We start from the raw sequence: 19,199 nt of genomic DNA, 5'->3' as shown, positions 1-19,199 counted from the left end.
AACAACATCAGGCACTTCCCTTTTCTTCCTGCCGAACAGTTTAGATGCCCTGGTCAAGAACCTGCAAATCATAAAATGTAAATTAGATACGATTTTTTTTTATAACTAAATAAACAATATTTCAAGTACTAGCATACCCAGCAGCCTTGCCACATCCAGGATGCTCTAGTGTCCCGAGCGCCTGCGTCAGGATATTATTTTGGCCCTGTACTTGAATTTGTCCCTTAGTAAGCTGCTCCTCTAATTGAGGCGTATGCACGGATATATTCAAGCAATTAGTATGTGAATTATATAAACTAACTCATTTGTAGAACTCAATTAAGGATTAATATATACTTACTATCTTCTTGGAAATTTTCTTGTCATAATTAGTGACAAGTTTTGTTCTCTTGGTCCGAGATTTGATCCAAACACGGTGGTGTGGGGCATCTTGAATATCAAGATCATTTTTCCACATTATTTTATAATAAATAAATGAGTACAAATTACATTTTAAAGCACATTATTAGAATTCAAACATTACTTACCACAGCTTCTCATACGTTCACCATTCCACTCCGACCACTTCGATGTCTCGATTGGATTTTTCGAGGAACGTTCCCTTTGCACCTTAATCAATTCCTACAATTCCAAAAAAATACATTAGATACATGTACTTGTATTCAAGAGTTTATCTTAGTAAAAATATAATTAGCATACCTAAGATTTAAGAGTTAGTCAACTTTCAACAAATTTTAACCAATCTGTAAGGTCGATTTCGGGATGCTTCTTAAGGACTTGTGCCAGTTGTTGCCCATCCTTCTCTTTCATTCCAGGCATTATAATATCGTTTCTCATCCTATTCTTGAATTGTTTCATTAACTTCCCACCAAGGATCAGACAATCATGTTTGAAAGAATTTGGCACAATGAAACCCGTCTAGTTTGAAGGAAAACAAATACAATTAGAGTTAACATCTGAATTAATCAAAAACAAATAAAAATTCTAACAAATAACAGCTTACCTGTATATTTGTCCAAACTTTATTTTTTAGTGTAGGGTTGACTTCTTTCAAATTTTTATAGGACAACCCTATCGTCTGACGACATCTAACTATTAAAGTCGATACGAGCTTGGAGTAGCTTTTGTCGCAGTATTGTCCTTTGTCATTCACCTCAAGGGCCACTCTTTTTCCTTGATCCATTAGCTTGAATATTTCATTCATTTGAGTAGCTTCTCGTGTAGGCATCAGCCTAGGACACTCTGCCTCTGGGTCTGAATCTGATCTTCAACCTTAGTTGGCCATATCTACACCATTAACAAATAAAATTTAAAGTTAGCTATATATATAACAAGTAATCTATATAATTATCATTACCCTTGATAGCATCTACCCCCTGCTTTCCAAATGGATGGATCATTAGCTAAATGTTCGCAACGCCAATACCAGGTAGTATAACTTCTATTGAAACCTCGTAAATACACATGGTCCTGAATCATTGTAATATTTCCTTTAGATCCATCACAACAATCTACACACGGACAATAAATATGTTCGGGATTTTTAGAATTCTTTAAGGCGAACTCTAAAAATGCATCAAACCCTACTTGAAATCACAGTGTGTCTCTCTCCTCACGCATCGATGATTTATCGATAACAAATATCCTAACCAAAAAAATTCAGTATTTAGTAACTAATTATACCTAGTTACAAATTACACAATGTAACTAACTAGGTTTCTCACAATTGATTCATATTAATTTATATATTACTAAAATTCTTGTTTTAGTTTGGCTCATGTTATTAAGTTGTCTAAGTTGTAAAAGTTGTAATTAACTAACTAGGATAGTGTTTTATTGATTGGAATTTTGGTAGAATTAGAATGACTTTTCCTAAAGTTACTCCATTCATTTGTTTGGTTTGTCATTTATAATTGCAAAGTTTATATGAATTTGTTATGTCACCTAATTTCTTACAACTAGCGAGTAATAACCTAGTTATATATGTTTATACTTTTCCTTGAACATTTATGTTTTGTTAGTAAAATTTGAACCAAATTTTACCAAAATTTTGGTACCATAACGGTTGTAATTGGACGTTCCCAAAAACTTTAAAAGTACCTAAAGTAACAAACAAAACAAATATAACAATATAGAACAAACAAACTAACATAAACATTACAAAATTTCTCTACCCATCCGATCGCAGTACATGTATTCGTAGAACCTACTTCATTACGGATGAATATTTAAGATATTCAAACTCAACTAAGCATGCATTGATAATTAATTATAATAACAAAAAGTTAACGAATGGATATACCTATTGCAAATCAGATCAACACCAAAATATGTCGACCCTCAAATATTAGCACACAACCTATAATATAATGCAATATACAACCAAATTAGAATTTTAATTATTAAATTACTTACTAGTTATTAAAAAATGTAACAAGTTACTACTAAATTCTATAGTTATTTTTTTAAAAAATAACATATACATATACTTATATAACCAATTATATATCACACTAACATACTTTTAAAAACTTTAATTCTAAACTAATTAAATCCCTACAACCTCATTCTCATTCACAACAAATATATATACAATACAATTACACAAAATACACAAATAGCATATACACAATATACATACACACAATATATATAGACACATATTCAATAATAAAATATAAAATATATACATAAATATATTATATATCAAGTTAATAAATATTTACCTTATAAATGTAATTCGGCGATAAATTACGACAAAAATCCGGTCACCTATAGCACACACAATATAATATTAATAAAATGAAAAAATTCCAAAAAAAATTGACAAAAAAGAAATAATACGAATGTACATTAATAAAATGAATAGAAATCATATTTATATCTTAATGAACGTTGAGATTTAACGTTTTCTCTGGGAAAATTGGTGGTCGGAGTTATACCACCACCTTTTTTTAAAATAGGTTTGGGTACAGTGCAAATGGGGTTAAAAAAAAACTTTTTTAGTGTATGAGATTAGATATTAAAAATAGAAAATTTTAAGACAAAAATGGGATGAAATGGTTAAGAAATGAGAGAGATGTGGGAGTTTTTAGTGGTGGTTGGCAAGGATTTTCATGGGTTTTCAGGTCTGCTATGGGTGGCTGGTTATCGTGGAGAAGAAGAAGAAGTGAGGAAGATGAAGACGATGGTTTATTTTAATAGATCCTATGCCGTCGGTTCCTAGCTAATAACCGACGGCATAGGTGCAAACATGTCAATAAAGTCTGCACCTATATCGTCGTTTATTAACTAGTAACCGACGATATAGGGTTTATTAAGAAACTCCCAATATTTTCAACCCCACCCGATGGTATAGGGTTTATTAATATCTATACCTACGGATTTTACCAAAAAACTGCCTCTAAATGACAATTTCAAATCAGGCACACCATTTAGCTTCCCTTTTTATAAAATGGGTTGAAAAAAAGGAAGCTAAAGCCCCAAATTTTGAATCATAATTTTAAGAACCTAATATTTTGAATAGGGGTCCCTTATATACACCATCATATATATATATATGAAAAGTAAAATATTATCACTTATCTTGAAAATGCTAGAACAACCATAGTACTAAAAAATTTCATCTTCTTCTTCTTCTTGAAGCTTCCTACAGGCTCGGCTTTGGTACAACCCTAAGTGCAATTCTTGCCTCTTCTTTTACCTTAATCTTTCCTTTTTTCTTCTTCACCATGCACTAATCTCCGTCCTGTACTATTTCTCCTCTCTTTATTCATTTTATCATCAAAACCAAATCGCATTTATTACCACGACGTCTCCCGTAATCATTATGAGTATCTCCCTAATCTCTCAAGCGCAACAACTTTTTAATGCACACTCTCTCCCTCATTTGCATTTAATTTTGGCGGCACAATCCCTTTTGCAATTAATACATTTGTAGTCTCTATATTTCTTCCTCTTTCCCCGTCGAATCCAAAGAAAAACCCACACCGTCATTCCTCTCTTTAGGTTAAGCATCATGGTAATCATTGCTTCACTTCAGTTCACTCAGAAAACCCTTGCAGGAATCGAAGAGATGTTGCAGAGATCGATTCAATCCTCGAGACGACCTTTGCATTCCAAGTATCTCTTAAACTCTCTTCTTTATCTGTTTGTTTAATTAAATCTCTGTCCTCAACTCCTACCACCACATCCACAATCATCGTCCCTTCCTGACCTTCATCATATTCCTTTCATGGCGTCGTCTTCAAACACACTCAATACCCTCGCCTCTCTCACTGATGAAGAAAACCCGGTTCATGAATTCGATCATATTTCCTTAAACCACCCTATGATTCCAACTCTTTCTGTTTAATCTTTAAACTGCTCACTCCCAAATCAATCAAGCCTGCTTGGATTGAGAAGGCCATGTCTGATGCATGGACTCTCTGTTTCCCTTTTCAAATTTCGGAGTATCCCTCTGGCTTATTTCTGGCCACTTTTCAGTGTGAGAGATCGCCGCAGAGTCTTAGAAGAACAGCCATGGCATTTCGACAAGTTTCTCATAGTTTTCACCCATCCCGATGTTTCTCCTACCCTAACTCCTAATAAAATCCTGTATGTTCCATTCTGTGTTCAAGCCCACAATATTCCTTTTGGGCATAGAAGCCCTCAACTGGCTCAGTTTATCGCTGATGAACTTGGTGAGCTGATTGAAATCTAACCTCTGTCCTTTCTCGAAAGCTTTGGCCCCTATCTTCGTATTAGGGTGTTGCTTGATATCTCGAAGTCCTTGCGAAGGGGCATGAATATCCGCTTCCGAGCTATTTGTTGGGTTTTATACCCTAAATAAAACTCCAATTCAATGTAATCCATTTTATTCAACATCAATAAAGAAACAGAAGTATTTTTCATTCATTTGAGTATATTTTGGTTCATCTTATCAATTGCTTGTCTTTTTATTTTATAAATTCATCTGAAACCCTTTTCACATACTTGATCCTGTTTATTGTGCTGTCAACACATTGGAAAGTAAACATGACTATGTGAATAAAGATTCCTAGATTTATCAGAACACAGGGTTTTACTGATATGATAATCTACAACAGAGTTTACTTGCATTTGGTATAATGCTATGTTCTTTTCAGAACATTGGTTAAAGTAAAGCTCAGGTTGGGTGCATGGAGTATGCATCGGAAGGGACCGATATTGAACTTTGACATAGATTTATTAAAATTACTGTAATATCTATTCAAGTCAATATCGCCTAGTTGATCCTAGATCAAATGATCTAAATCCTCATATGATTAGGCTCAATCTCAAGAGTGTTATTCGTGTTCTTTGATTTGTTAGCTAAGCCTACTTTTGGGTCACGGTGATACGTACATTTTGGAAACACGGTAGTGCAATTGAGTGGGAGCGCTAACATAAATATGGAATCTATAGCTTCTATCTGGCGAATAGAAAGTAAAGGATGATTTCCTTTGAGCTTGACCAAACGAAAATAAATGGTGGAGTACTCATTTCACATAGCTGAAATATCATTTATACGGGGTTAAGTGTTTTAAGGATAAAATACATTGTAGGGTGTTACGGTAATCTAATCCCTTTACAGTGTAGATCATTCATATAGAGGATCATTGATCAAATTAGGATTATAACAATGGATAAGTAATGACGTGTCTATATTGTGGAATATATAGAGCGTTCTATATACTGAGAGTGCAATTCTAACTTCTATGCGTGGATTCAACGAAGAATTAATAAGTCAGTGAATTTAGGTTATAAATTATTGATCTGCTTATTGGAAGCTCGGTTATATAGACCCATGGTCCCCCCACTAGTTGAGACAATATTACTTGTAAGACTCATTTAATTGGTTTTGATTAATCAATTATAATTCTCAAATTAGACTATGTCCATTTGTGAATTTTTCACTAAGTAAGGGCGAAATTGTAAAGAAAGAGTTTTTAGGGCATATTTCTTAATTAAGTTACTTTGTATGGTTCAATTAATAAATATGATAAATGACATATTATTTAATAATTATTTGTAGTTATTAAATAGTTAGAATTGGCATTTAAATGGTTGAATTTGAAAATTGGCGTTTTTGAGAAAATGAGATGCAGAAATGATAAAACAGCAAAATTGCAAAAAGTGAGGCCCAAATCCAATATGCCATGGCCGGCCACTTTAATAGGGTTTATCATCTGATATTTTCATTATTTTAATGCCAAATAATTCAAACCTAACCCTATGTGGTATTCTATAAATAGATAGTGAAGGCTTCAAGAAATATAGACTTTCACATCTTGTTTCCTTCAGAGAAAAACCTGAGCCTTCTCTCTCTAAACCTAGCCGCCACCTTCACCCTCTTCTTCTTCCTTGAATAATTTCGAACCTCTTAGTGATAGAGTAGTGCCCACACACAGCAAGTGATACCTCAATCATAGGGAGGAAGATCGTGAAGAAAGACATTCAACAAGGAGATTCAGCATTAAAGAAAGGAGAGAAAGAGATCCAGGTTCAGATCTTGATAATACTCTACGACCGAAAGGATACAAGGGTTAGAGACCTGAACGGAAGGAGACATATTATTCCGCTGCACCCAATGTAAGGTTTTTCATACTTTATATGTGTTTAATTTATAATCGTTTTAGAAGTTCATATTTAGGGTGTTAATCAACATACTTGTGAGTAGATCTAAGATCTTGGTAAAATAATATCCAACAAATGGCCTTAGAGCCATGGTAATTGATTTCCTTGCAAGAAATTTGGACTTAAAACGATTTGTTTGTTTTTTGGATGGTATCATGGTTTTTTGTGTGTTGTATGATGATTAATTGATGTTTGTGAATTTTCGTGAAAAATAATTGAAAATCTGTTTCTGGAATTATTTTTATTGGATAGTTTGGGAAAAATTAAGCAATTTACTTTTTAACAGAACTCAATTTTGATTTAATTTGAATTAGTTATGATTTTTTGAAGTTTCGAAAAATATCAGGGTGACATCAGTCACACAAGCGCGCGGGAATCCCTTGTTTCTCGGTCGTGTGCAGGTTCGGACAGCCCCTTGTCCAAGATTTCTCGGTCTGAAGGCACCGTGTGTGCCTGGGGCTGGGCTACGCGCGCGTCGATGCTGCTAGCAGCATCCGTGGGCGTGTCTTTCAGCCCCTTCCGCCCGTGTGCATGCCTAGGATGGTATGCATTGCATACCGTCCGTACTGCATGCATTTTTTTCGTTTTTCTTCGATTTTTCATGTTATTTCATGGAATTAACTTCCGATTTTTTGTGTAGTTTTGTATTTAGATATTTACTATTCCTATTTTAATTCTAAATATCATAATTAAATTAATTAATTTTTTAAAAATTTAATAAATGATATTAGTGTAATTTGAATTTGAAAATAGTAAATATCTAACATTTTTGGCTTAATTATCTATCTTGTTTTTAAATTTGATTATTTTATCTTATTTTTTAAATTTAAGGTCAGATATTTATTTTTTTTTAAAAAAATTAATCTATTTCTTTAATTATTTGACCTTATTTAAATTTAAAATAAGATTACTATAATCATGATATTTTGAATGGATATAAGATATTTTGCTAACTTTTAAATTTTGTTATTTTTTATTTAAATTAAATTATAAAATCTGAAAAATAATTTTTTTAATTTTATTTTATATTGAATTTATAAAATAACTTTAAAAATTTAAAAGGTGGTTAGCAATTATTTTTGAAATGATATTTAGGTTAGTTGAAACCTAATTTTTCAAAAATTGTAGGTTTAATTTTAATTTTTTATTTTATTATTTTTAATAAAACCAAAAATATCTTTTAATTTTTTAATTATTTTTGAATTTTTTTTTACTTAAAATTTAATAATTCCTACATCCAACTATCCAATTCATCTTGTTGCAAGAGTATGTGTTTTAGCTTGTGCGTAAGTTTTATAAAACCTATTATTGCTTGATCTAAATTGTCATGGTTAACTTGTTGACAGATCCAATGATTTGATTTTAGCCCATGGTTCCATTGTCAATAGGTCAAGTAAATAATTTGTAACAGGTAAATTTTACAATCTTCTTTCATCTGTGTATGACCTAGCAACATGATAGGATCCATCCAAATGTGTGCCTGTGTGAGCCTATATGTTTAATTTTCTTATAAATGCATATAGGTTGTTGTTGCTAAATAAAATATCATAGTTTTTGATAGATTTTATTTAGGTCCATTTAGTTTTTGGGTCTATTCAATTAATCACAGTTGTTCATTTTAAGGTTAAATTCCTCTCTTATGGGCCTTGTGTGAGAGTTGGGGGCCAATAGAAGTGGGTACGACATACTGAACCCAGCTCCCCCTCACATGAACTACCCCAATTGTGAAGGCCCATTTGCCTGATTTGGATAACTGTACTAGGTTAATTAAATTAGTTTAACCTAATAAAATTGATTAGCGACATAATTAATTTCATTTATTTTGAAATTAATTTAAGAAAAACATAGTTTAATGAATTATATTCTAAGCTAAACTATATGTATTTTCTTGTATTTAATTAAATATAGAATTATAACCAACTAGATTCTTTCTGAAGCTTAATTTAAATTTTTCATTAAAAATTCATATTTAAGTTGAAAATTAGTTATCTCTAACTAATCAACTTATATCTGAATATCTTTTGAATTTCAAATTTCAAAATTAAGTTTAGGAATTTTAGGAATTGGTTATTAAGATTCTTTAGATATTTTTTAAGTTGATATTTTTTCAAATATTAACTTAAAATGGAATATTTTCAAATTAAGTGGTTACAACTTAATTTTTATATTTAATTAAATCTAATTTGAAAGATATTTAAGTTGGATATTTTAGATTCTTCTAAACAACTTAAATAAGATATTTTCAAATTTGTTCCATTTTTTTTCGAATTTATTTTTCGAATTTAAATTAATAATTAAAATTTAATTAAAGTTGGATATTTTTTTTTAACCAACTTTAATTTGTAATTTTTCATTATTAAAATATGGAATAGATGATTAAATAAAATACATATATTTTTAAATAATGAGCTTTAATCAAAAGATATTTGATCTCCATTGTTGGTCTTACAATAGTTAAATTTTTTCAATATAACCTCGAGACGCTAGACTTCGTCCCCCTTATGGATGGTTATTCGTTGAAAACTTTTAACACCGTAAGATCTCATTTGATAAGTGTTTTGTGAGTTTTCGTCTCTATTAGACTCTCCCTTACGGTGACTACTTAGAGATAAACTCATAAAACATGAAACAATGGTGGAAGCTCATAAAATGAGAATAACCTTGACTCTCGCCTACTGGGACAACGTTGGATTCTCATTTTGATCGAATAAAAGGTTGCTAAAATGGTTTTATTTTAGAAGAGCTAACTACTCTATTCAAATAATGTTATCTTTGACTCTCGCCTACCGGGACACTGTATTTCATTATGTTGGAAACCTTGGAAAATAAACTATGTTAGATTTAGTATTTTTATAACATATGTGATTATTTGTTATTTTCTGAACTTGTGTATGAATTTATTCGAACCAAAACCTTACTTCTGTTTTATTGATGTATTTAGTGCCAATAACCCTCATCCCAATCCACTCCTAGTTAATATCTTAGCAAATGAACTTGAAGATATGAATAAAACTCCTGGTCAGAGTAATACTTCAAATGTGCTCATGATGAACATGAAATTCCAGAAAGCAGTCAAGCTGGGTATTGTTCACTCTGAAGAGCAAATAGTTCATAACTCCATAAATCCTACTATTTCAAGCTTAGTTGAGAAGATAAGAGAAAGTTATTCCACTTCCTCAAGTTATACTTCACAACAAAATGAACCAACAAGAACAACAATTCACAAACGAATAAGAAGTGATGCTTTAGTCTTCGAATCATGTGTTTTAGAGAATGATAAATCCATTTGGATTCTTGATTCTGGGTCTACAAACCATGTAAGTTGTTCACTGCAATTGCTTGAGAAATGGAATTATTTGAAATCTGGAGAGTTGAAACTTAAGGTTGGTAATGGCAAAATGGTTTCGGTTAGAGCTAGAGGAAAAGCCAAACTCAAGTTTCAAAACAGAATTTTGGAATTAGACAATGTCTTTTACATTCCAAATATCAGTAGAAACTTGATTTCTGTTTCATGCTTACAATTGCAACAATACAAATTAGATTTTTCGAGTTCTTGTTCTACCATTTCTCGAAATGACATTCATATTTGTGTTGCATCCATGGAACATGGGCTTTATGTTCTTAGACCAGACAAACCATTTGCCCTACATAACGAACTTTTTAAAGTAGCTAAACCTAGAAACCACAAAAAGCAAAAGATCGATGATGATAAAGAAATATATCTATGGCATTTACGTTTGGGTCACATAGGCTATGAAAGACTAAATAGGCTAACCAAAGATGGTCCATTGAAAAATGTCGTCTTAGGTGAATTACCTGTTTGCGAGTCTTGCCTAGAAGGGAAGATGACCAAACGTTCTTTCTCTGCAAAGGGAGAGCGTGCCAAACAACCCCTAGGGTTAGTGCATTCAGATGTTTGCAGACCTTTGAATGTAAAAGCCCGAGGTGGTTATGAGTACTTTGTCACTTCCATTGACGATTACTCTAGATATGGACATATTTACCTTATGCATAAGAAATCTAAAACATTTGAAAAGTTTCAGATATTTCAAGCATTGGCTCAAAACCAATTGGGTAAAACGTTAAAGATCTTGCGAACTGATAGGGGTGGAGAATATATGGATATGCAGTTCAAAGATCATTTAAATGAACTTGGAATTGAATCCCAATTAACTGCCCCTAGCACTCCACAGCAAAATGGAGTTGCAGAAAGACGGAATCGCACTCCATGCTTAGTTATTCAACTCTACCTACGTCCTTCTGGGGATATGCAATTCACATGGCAACCGGCATTTTAAATATTGTTCCATCTAAATTAATCCCTAAGACACCTTTAGAACTATGGAATGGTCGTACACCTAGTTTACACCAGTATAGAATCTGGGTGCCCTGCTCATATCTGAAGAAAGAAAGACGACAAACTTGAAAAGCGAATTGAAGTTTGCATGTTTTTTCGGGAATTCTAAGGAGACTAGGGGTGGACTATTTTATAGTCGCAAGGATGATAAAGTGTTTGTTTCCACAAACGCCACTTTCCTTGAAGATGACTATATTAAGAATTTCAAACCACAAAGTAAAGTAGTATTGGAGGAAATGCTTGCACATATAACTCCTTCCAATGTTTCGTCCTCTTCCACTCAAGAAGAGGACAATCCCACTCCCTCAGTCGAATCAACTAAGAAAACTACTACCAAAGTTCTTGTTCAGAAGATCACCGCTCCTCGACGTAATGGGAGGGTTTCAACAAAACCAGCTTGTTATGGCTTGGATGGTGAAATCAATATGGTCGTTGGTGACGGTATTGATGATGACCCATTAACCTATAAACAGGCAATGGCTAGTCCGCAACGGAAACGATGGTCAGCCGACATGGATTCAGAAATGGATTCCATGAAAAAGAACAAAGTCTGGGAATATGTAGACGCACCTGATGACTATCATCCAATCGGATGTAAGTGGGTTTACAAGAAGAAAAGAGGCGCTGGAGGCGAAGTCAAAACTTTTAAAGCTAGACTTGTAGCCAAGGGTTATACCCAAAGAGAAGGTGTGGACTATGAGGAAACTTTTAGTCATGTTGCCATGCTCAAATCCATCAGAATTCTTCTCTCCATAGCTGCTGCTTTCGATTATGAAATCTGGAAAATGGATGTCAAAACTGCCTTCCTTAATGGGGTACTTGAAGAAACCATCTATATGGAGCAACCAGAAGGCTATGTTCTTCCAGGGCAAGAAAAGAAAGTTTGCAAATTAAATAAGTCTATCTATGAACTAAAGCAAGCTTCTCGCTCATGGAACAAAAGGTTTGATGAAATCATCAAGATTTACGGCTTTCTTCAGAGTGAAGATGAACCTTGTGTTTACCAACTCAAGGAAGACCAAGTGGTAGTATTGCTGGTCCTTTATGTTGACGACATTTTGATTATTGGAAACAATATCAAGAAAATAACTAACATCAAGGAATGGCTTAACACTCAATTTGATATGAAAGATTTGGGTGAGGCAGCCTATGTTCTTGGTATTCAGATTATCAGAAACCGGAAGAACAGATCTCTTGCTCTCTCTCAAACAACCTATATTGACAAAGTTTTAGAGAGATTCTCCATGAACAACACCAATGGGGCGAACATGCCTTCTAGATATGGTATTGGTCTATCTAAGGAACAATCTCCTACTGATCCTCAAGAGATAGAGGACATGGCGAAAATTCCTTATGCTTCTGCAATTGGAAGTCTTATGTATGCAATGTTATGCACTAGACCTGACATCTGCTATGCAGTTGGAATCGTGAGCAGGTATCAGTCAAATCTAGGACAGGAACATTGGAATGCAGTTAAGTATATTCTGAAATACTTAAAGAGTACAAGAAATCTTGTATTAGTCTACAAGGGTGGTGCTTTAAATCCCATAGGCTATACTGATTCAGATTTTTAGGCATGTCTTGAAGACAGGAAATCTTCATCTGGGATGGTGTTTACTCTTGGGGGTGGAGTAGTGGTTTGGAGAAGTGCTAAACAAACCGCGATATCAGACTCTACGATAGAAGCAGAATACATAGCTGCAGCAGAAGCTTCTAAAGAGCTTGTCTGGCTAAGAAAGTTCTTCACCAGTATCGGTGTCGTGCCTGGAATGGAAAAGCCTCTGGTCCTACTTTGTGATAATAATGGAGCAATAGCCAATAGTAAGGACCCTCGAAGCCACAAGAGAAGCAAACACATAGAAAGGAAATATCACATCATCAGAGAATATGTGGCTAGAGGGGATGTACTGGTTGAGAAAGTGGACAAGGAAGACAACTTAGCTGATCCATTCACCAAAGTCTTGGCAGTAACTGTTGGGAATTATTTTACCAGGATCTTAGATCTACTCACAAGTATGTTGTTTAAACATCCTAAATATAAACTTTCTAAAACGATAAATTAAACACATATAAAGTTAAGAAAACCTTACATTGATGCAGCGGAATTAATGTCTCCTTCCACTCAGATCTCTAACCCTTGATTCCTTTCTGTAGCAGAGTATAATCAAGATCTGAGCCCGAATGTCCTTCTTCTTCAAGTTTGATCCTTCACAGTCTTCCAATCTATGATTGAGTTACTGCTTGCTGTGTGTGGGCACTTACTCTTTCACTAGGGTCACGAAAAAGATGAAGGGAAAAGAGAGAGGGTTTCGGCCAAGGTGTAGAAAGTGGGGAAGGCTCAGTTTTTCTGAAGAGAGAAATTTCTGTCAGAAAGGCTTGTTGAAAACTTGTGTTTTGACTAAGCCATCACTTTCTATTTATAGGCAACTACTAGGTTTAGGTTAGGATTTATTTGGCATTAAAATAATGAAAATATTAATTTAAAAATCATCTTAAGTGGCCGGCCATGGTGTGTTATTGGGCCTCACTTAATTTTGCAATTTTATCAAATTTTATCTCTATTTTCTCAAAAATGCCAATTTTCCAATTCTAACCTTTTAAATGCCAAAACTAATTATTTAATAACTAAAATAGATTATTAAATAATATTGTCATTTAATTTAATTATTAATTAGACATATAAAGTCCATTAATAAATAAATAAACCTAGAAAACTCTTTTCTTTACAATTTCACCCCTGCTTAGTGAAAATTCATAAAATTAGACATAGTCTAACTTTAGAATTATAATTGATCAATCACGAATCAATTAATGAGTCTTACAAGCAGAATGTTCTCAACTAGAATGGGGACCATGGATCTATATGTTGAGCTTCCAATAAGTGAACCAAATTTACCAAGTAAATTCCTACTTATTAATTCTTCGTTGAATCCACTCTTAGAACTTAGAATTGCACTCTCAGACTTATATAGAGCATATTGTATGTTCCACGATATCAATATACTATCTCATTTAACCATTGTTATAATCTTATTGTGATTTAAAGATCCTCTATATAGATGATCTACATCGAGATGGGATTTCTTTACCGTTCTCACCCCTCAATGTATTTTGCCCCTTAAAACACTTAGCTACCTGTAAATGGTATTTAGTGATCTAATAATTAGTCAGTTAAACAAGAGCTCATCCATTTACTTCTATTTGCTAAGTTCGAAGGGAATCATCACTTGACTTCTATACACCAGTAGAAGCTATAGATTCCATATTTATGTTCAGCACTCCCACTCAATCATACTATCATGTTCCCAAAATATACGTATCACCCTGACCCAAAAGTAGGCTTAACTAATAAATCTAAGAACATGAATAGCACTCCTGAGTTGAGCCTAAGCATATCAGGATTTAGATTCTTTTAATCTTAAGATCAACTACTGATACTGACTTGGAAAGATATGTATAACGGTATGTTTGTAATATCTTAACTTAGTTGCAATATCGGTCCAGTCCAATGTATACTCCATACATTCGAAACTAGTATACTTTACTAATGTCCTGGAAAGAACATAACACTTACTCCAAGTGTAAGTACACATCATCGCTGATTATCACATTAGTGTAAATCCAATAACACTGATGAAACAGGGACCAAAACTTTTGATACATATGATCACAATCACATTCCACTGTGTTGACGATATTGTAATTGTGAATAAACATATGATCTGGATTTAACTGATTTTGTGTGTATGAATGTAATAAACATATTAAACCATTAGCATGTAAAATTCATGCAAACATCAATCACTTCAAATTTCTTATATTGATAACCAATCAGATTGTAAAGAGTTTTATTTAGGGCATAAAACCCAACAAACTCCCACTTGCACTAATATAAAACAAACTGTGCAAATAGGTCAATCTCATGTCTTGATCTTCAGATCAAGTGTAGTATATCTGAATCCACCCAAACTTCTGGAACTAGTTCATAAATACTCTTATGAAACATCCTTTACTATATGCTTTACTCATCAAGGGATACTGAAATCTTTACTGTTTTAAAAGTACATCTGAATAAACAGAAGACATATCTCTCATATTTTAAAATATGTAATTGAGATAATACAGTGTAGACTTTTCTTCAGTGATATAACTTTCTGGTATTTTCGAATAGACCAAGTTATAGTTCTTCTCTGGTAGAGCTTGAATTATTATACAATAATTCCTCCACCCCCAAAGTAAGCACCATCTTACAGAATTTCGAAATAAGATGGTGTGATACAAAGACAACTGATACACAGTTCCTTAATATCTGACATATAGATCACTTTCATTAATCTTTCTTGAATATCTTCTAATGTTCCCTATTTGATTACATCTCAGATAGCTCCCACTCAATAGCAGATGTCAGGTTAGATAATACTTTTAACCTCTGATTGTTTAGAGAGTTACCTAGTTGTGACTTTTGTATTAGTCTGAGACTTTAAGTCAAGACTAAGTCATCAACATAGCAGCCTAGTATTTGAAGTGAAAAATACATGCCAGAGATAAAGCAATCAAAATTAAGATACCATCAAATTTTATGAGGATTAAGAATTCTTGGTTCAAGTCATTCGAATGGACTGAACTAGAGTTCTTTATCTTATTCTCATAATTCTGATAAGCTATTCCTATCCATTTGAATGGTTAGATTTGCTTTTCAGTATTGTTCTTAAGTACCTATCACAATTATCAACCTAATGAAGATGGGTATAGAACTTTAAAATTCTCCCACTCAATTAAGGTAGTGTGAAACTTTAACAAAGAACTTTCAAAGGTATCAAACTTTTACTTACAACAGTAAAAAACGAAATGGAACATACAATCAAGATCAAGAATTTATATTGACAATAGCTGACTCATTATATTACTTCCATGTTTAAAGAAGATATGTGTTTCATAGGGAATTATGGAATAGACTCCACCCCTAAGAATATACTGTTAGGTTTTCTGCCCTAAATAAAACTCCATTTCAATGTAATCTATTTTATTCAACATCAATAAAGAAACAGAAGTATTTTTCATTCATTTGTGTATGTTTTGGCTCACTTTATCAATTGCTTGTCTAATTGATTTATAAATTCATCTTAAACCCTTTTCACATACTTGATCATGTTTATTGTGCTGTCATCACATTGGAAAGTAAACATGACTATGTGAATAAAGTTTCCTAGATTTATCAGACACAGGGTTTTTACTGATATGATAATCTACAACAAGAGTTTACTTGTATTTGGAGAAATACTATGTTCTTTCCAGAACATTGGTTAAAGTAAAGCTCAGGTTGGATGCATGGAGTATGCATCGGAAGGGACCGATATTGAACTTTGAATTAGATTTAATTAAAGTTACCGTAAAATCTATTCAAGTCAATATCGCAAAGTTGATCCTAGATCAAATGATCTTAATCCTGTTATGATTAGGCTCAATCTTGAAAGGCTATTCGTGTTCTTTGATTTGTTAGTTAAGCCTACTTTTAGGTCAGGGTGATACGTACATTTTGGGAACACGGTAGTGCAATTGAGTGGGAGCGCTAGCATAAACATGGAATCTATAGCTTCTATCTGGCAAATAGTAAGCAAAGGATGATTTCCTTCGAGCTTGGCCAAACGAAAATAAATGGTGGAGATCTCATTTCACATAAGCTGAAATATCATTTATACGGGGTCAAGTGTTTTAAGGATAAAATACATGGTAGGGTGTTACGGTAATTTAATCCCTTTACTATGTAGATCATTCATATAGAGGATCATTGATCAAATTAGGATTATAACAATGGATAACTAATGATGTGTCTATATGGTGGAACATATAGAGCATTCTATATACTGAGAGTGCAATTCTAAGTTCTATGCGTGGATTCAACGAAGAATTAATAAGTTAGTGAATTTTAGTGCTAAATTCTTGATCTACTTATTGGAAGCTCGGTTATATAGACCCATGGTCCCCCCACTAGTTGAGATAATATTGTTTGTAAGACTCATGTAATTGGTTTTGATTAATCAATTATAATTCACAAATTAGACTATGTCTATTTGTGAAATTTTCACTAAGTAAGGGCGAAATTGTAAAGAAAGAGTTAACAGGGGCATATTTGTTAATCATGATACTTTGTATGGTGCAATTAATAAATATGATAAATCACAATATTATTTAATAATTATTTATAGTTATTAAATAGTTAGAATTGGCATTTAAATGATTGAATTAGGAAATTGGCATTTTTGAGAAAATCAGATACAAAAGTGGTAAAATTGCAAAATTGCAAAAATCAAGGCCCAGTCCACCTAGCCTAGGGCCGGCCACTTATGTTATCTTTTTTTAAATGATTTTTTCATTATTTTAATGCCATATAATTCAAATCAAACCCTAGAGGAATGCTATAAATAGATAGTGAAGGCTTCAGGAAAATTACACTTTCTGAATCAGAAAAACCTGAGCCTCCACTCTCTTCTCTAGCCGCCACTCTCTCTCTCTTTTCTTCCTCAATATTTCGAACCTCTCTTAGTGATTAGAGTAGTTCCCACACACATCAAGCAATACCTCAATCATAGTGAGGAAGATTGTGAAGAAAGATCAACAGCAAAGGAGATTCAGCATCAAGGATTCAGAGAAGAAGATCCAGGTTCAGATCTTGATAATACTCTGCTACAGAAAGGAATCAAGGGTTAGAGATCTGAACGGAAGGAGTCATTATAATTCCGCTGCACCCAATGTAAGGTTTCTTAAACTTTATATGTGTTTAATTTATCGTTTTAGAAAGTTCATATTTAGGACGTTAATAAACATACTTGTGAGTAGATCTAAGATCCTGGTAAAATAATATCCAACAACTGGCCTCAGAGCCATGGTAATTGATTTACTTACATGAAATTTGGACTTTAAAACGATTGTTTGTATGTTTTTTGGATGGTATCATGTTGTATTGAGTGTTATTTGATGAATGATTGATGTTTGTTAAATTTTCGTGATAAATAATTGTGATTTCGATTCTGTAATTATTTTTATTGGATAGTATGGAAAAAATTAAGCAAGTTAGCCTTTTACAGAACTCAATTTGGATTTTATTTGAATTAGTTATGATTTTTTGAAGATTTGACAAAATCGGGGCTGTGCTGATATTTTCTGCGATCGCAGAACTGTCCGTACAGTTTCGGTTTTTTCCCTTTTTCTTCAATTTTTCATACCTTTTCATGGAATTAACTTCCAAATTTTTGTATGGTTTTGTATATATACTAATACTATTCCTAATTCAATTCTAATTATCATTTTGAATTAATTTTATTTTTTTTTAAATTAATTCAAGATATTAGTGTAATTTGAATTCGAATAGAATTAGTATTTATCTTTTTGCTTAAAAACCTATCTTATTTTTTAAATTTGATTATATTTTTTTTAAATTTAAGGTCAGATCTTTTGAGATATTTATAATATTTTTTTTAAGATGTTTATAATATCTTTTAAGATATTTTAAAAAAAAAAAAATATATCTTTTAAAATATTTATAAAATCTTTTAAGATATTTTAAAAATATCTTATCTTTTAATATTTTTTTTTAAATCTTTTTAGATATTTTGACCTTATTTAAAATAAGATATTTATAATCATGTAATTTTAAATAGATATAAGATAAAAAGTAGGTTTAATTTTTTTTAAAATTTTTTTTAAATTTTCGAAATTTATTTTTTAATTCCGAAATTATTTTTTTTTCGAATATTAAATTTTTATTTAATTATTTATTTATTCGAAATTTATTATAAAAAAAAAAAAAAAAAAATCCTACTTCCAACTATCCAGCTAACCCTGTTGCAGGAGTATGTGTTTTAACTTATGTGTAAGTTTTCAAAACCTATTATTACTTGATTGCAAATAGCCATGGTTACCTTTTGCCAGATCTAATGATCTGATGGCTCCCTTGGTCAAGATAATAATTTGTAACAGGTATAATTTACAATCTTCTTTCATCTGTGTATGACCTAGCAACATGATAGGACCCATCCAAAGTGTGCCTGTGTGAGCCTATGTGTTTAATTTTATTATAGATGCATATAGGTTAATGTTGCTAAAATAAATTATCATAATTATTGATAGGATTTATTTAGGCCCATTTAGTTTTTGGGCCTATTCAATTAATAACAGTTGTTCTTATTAAGGTTAAATTCCTCTCTTT

This window comes from Cannabis sativa, chromosome 3, assembly GCF_029168945.1.
Source record: "Cannabis sativa cultivar Pink pepper isolate KNU-18-1 chromosome 3, ASM2916894v1, whole genome shotgun sequence".
In the NCBI taxonomy this organism is placed as follows: Eukaryota; Viridiplantae; Streptophyta; class Magnoliopsida; order Rosales; family Cannabaceae; genus Cannabis; species Cannabis sativa.
Note: the sequence above shows the minus strand (reverse complement) of the source record.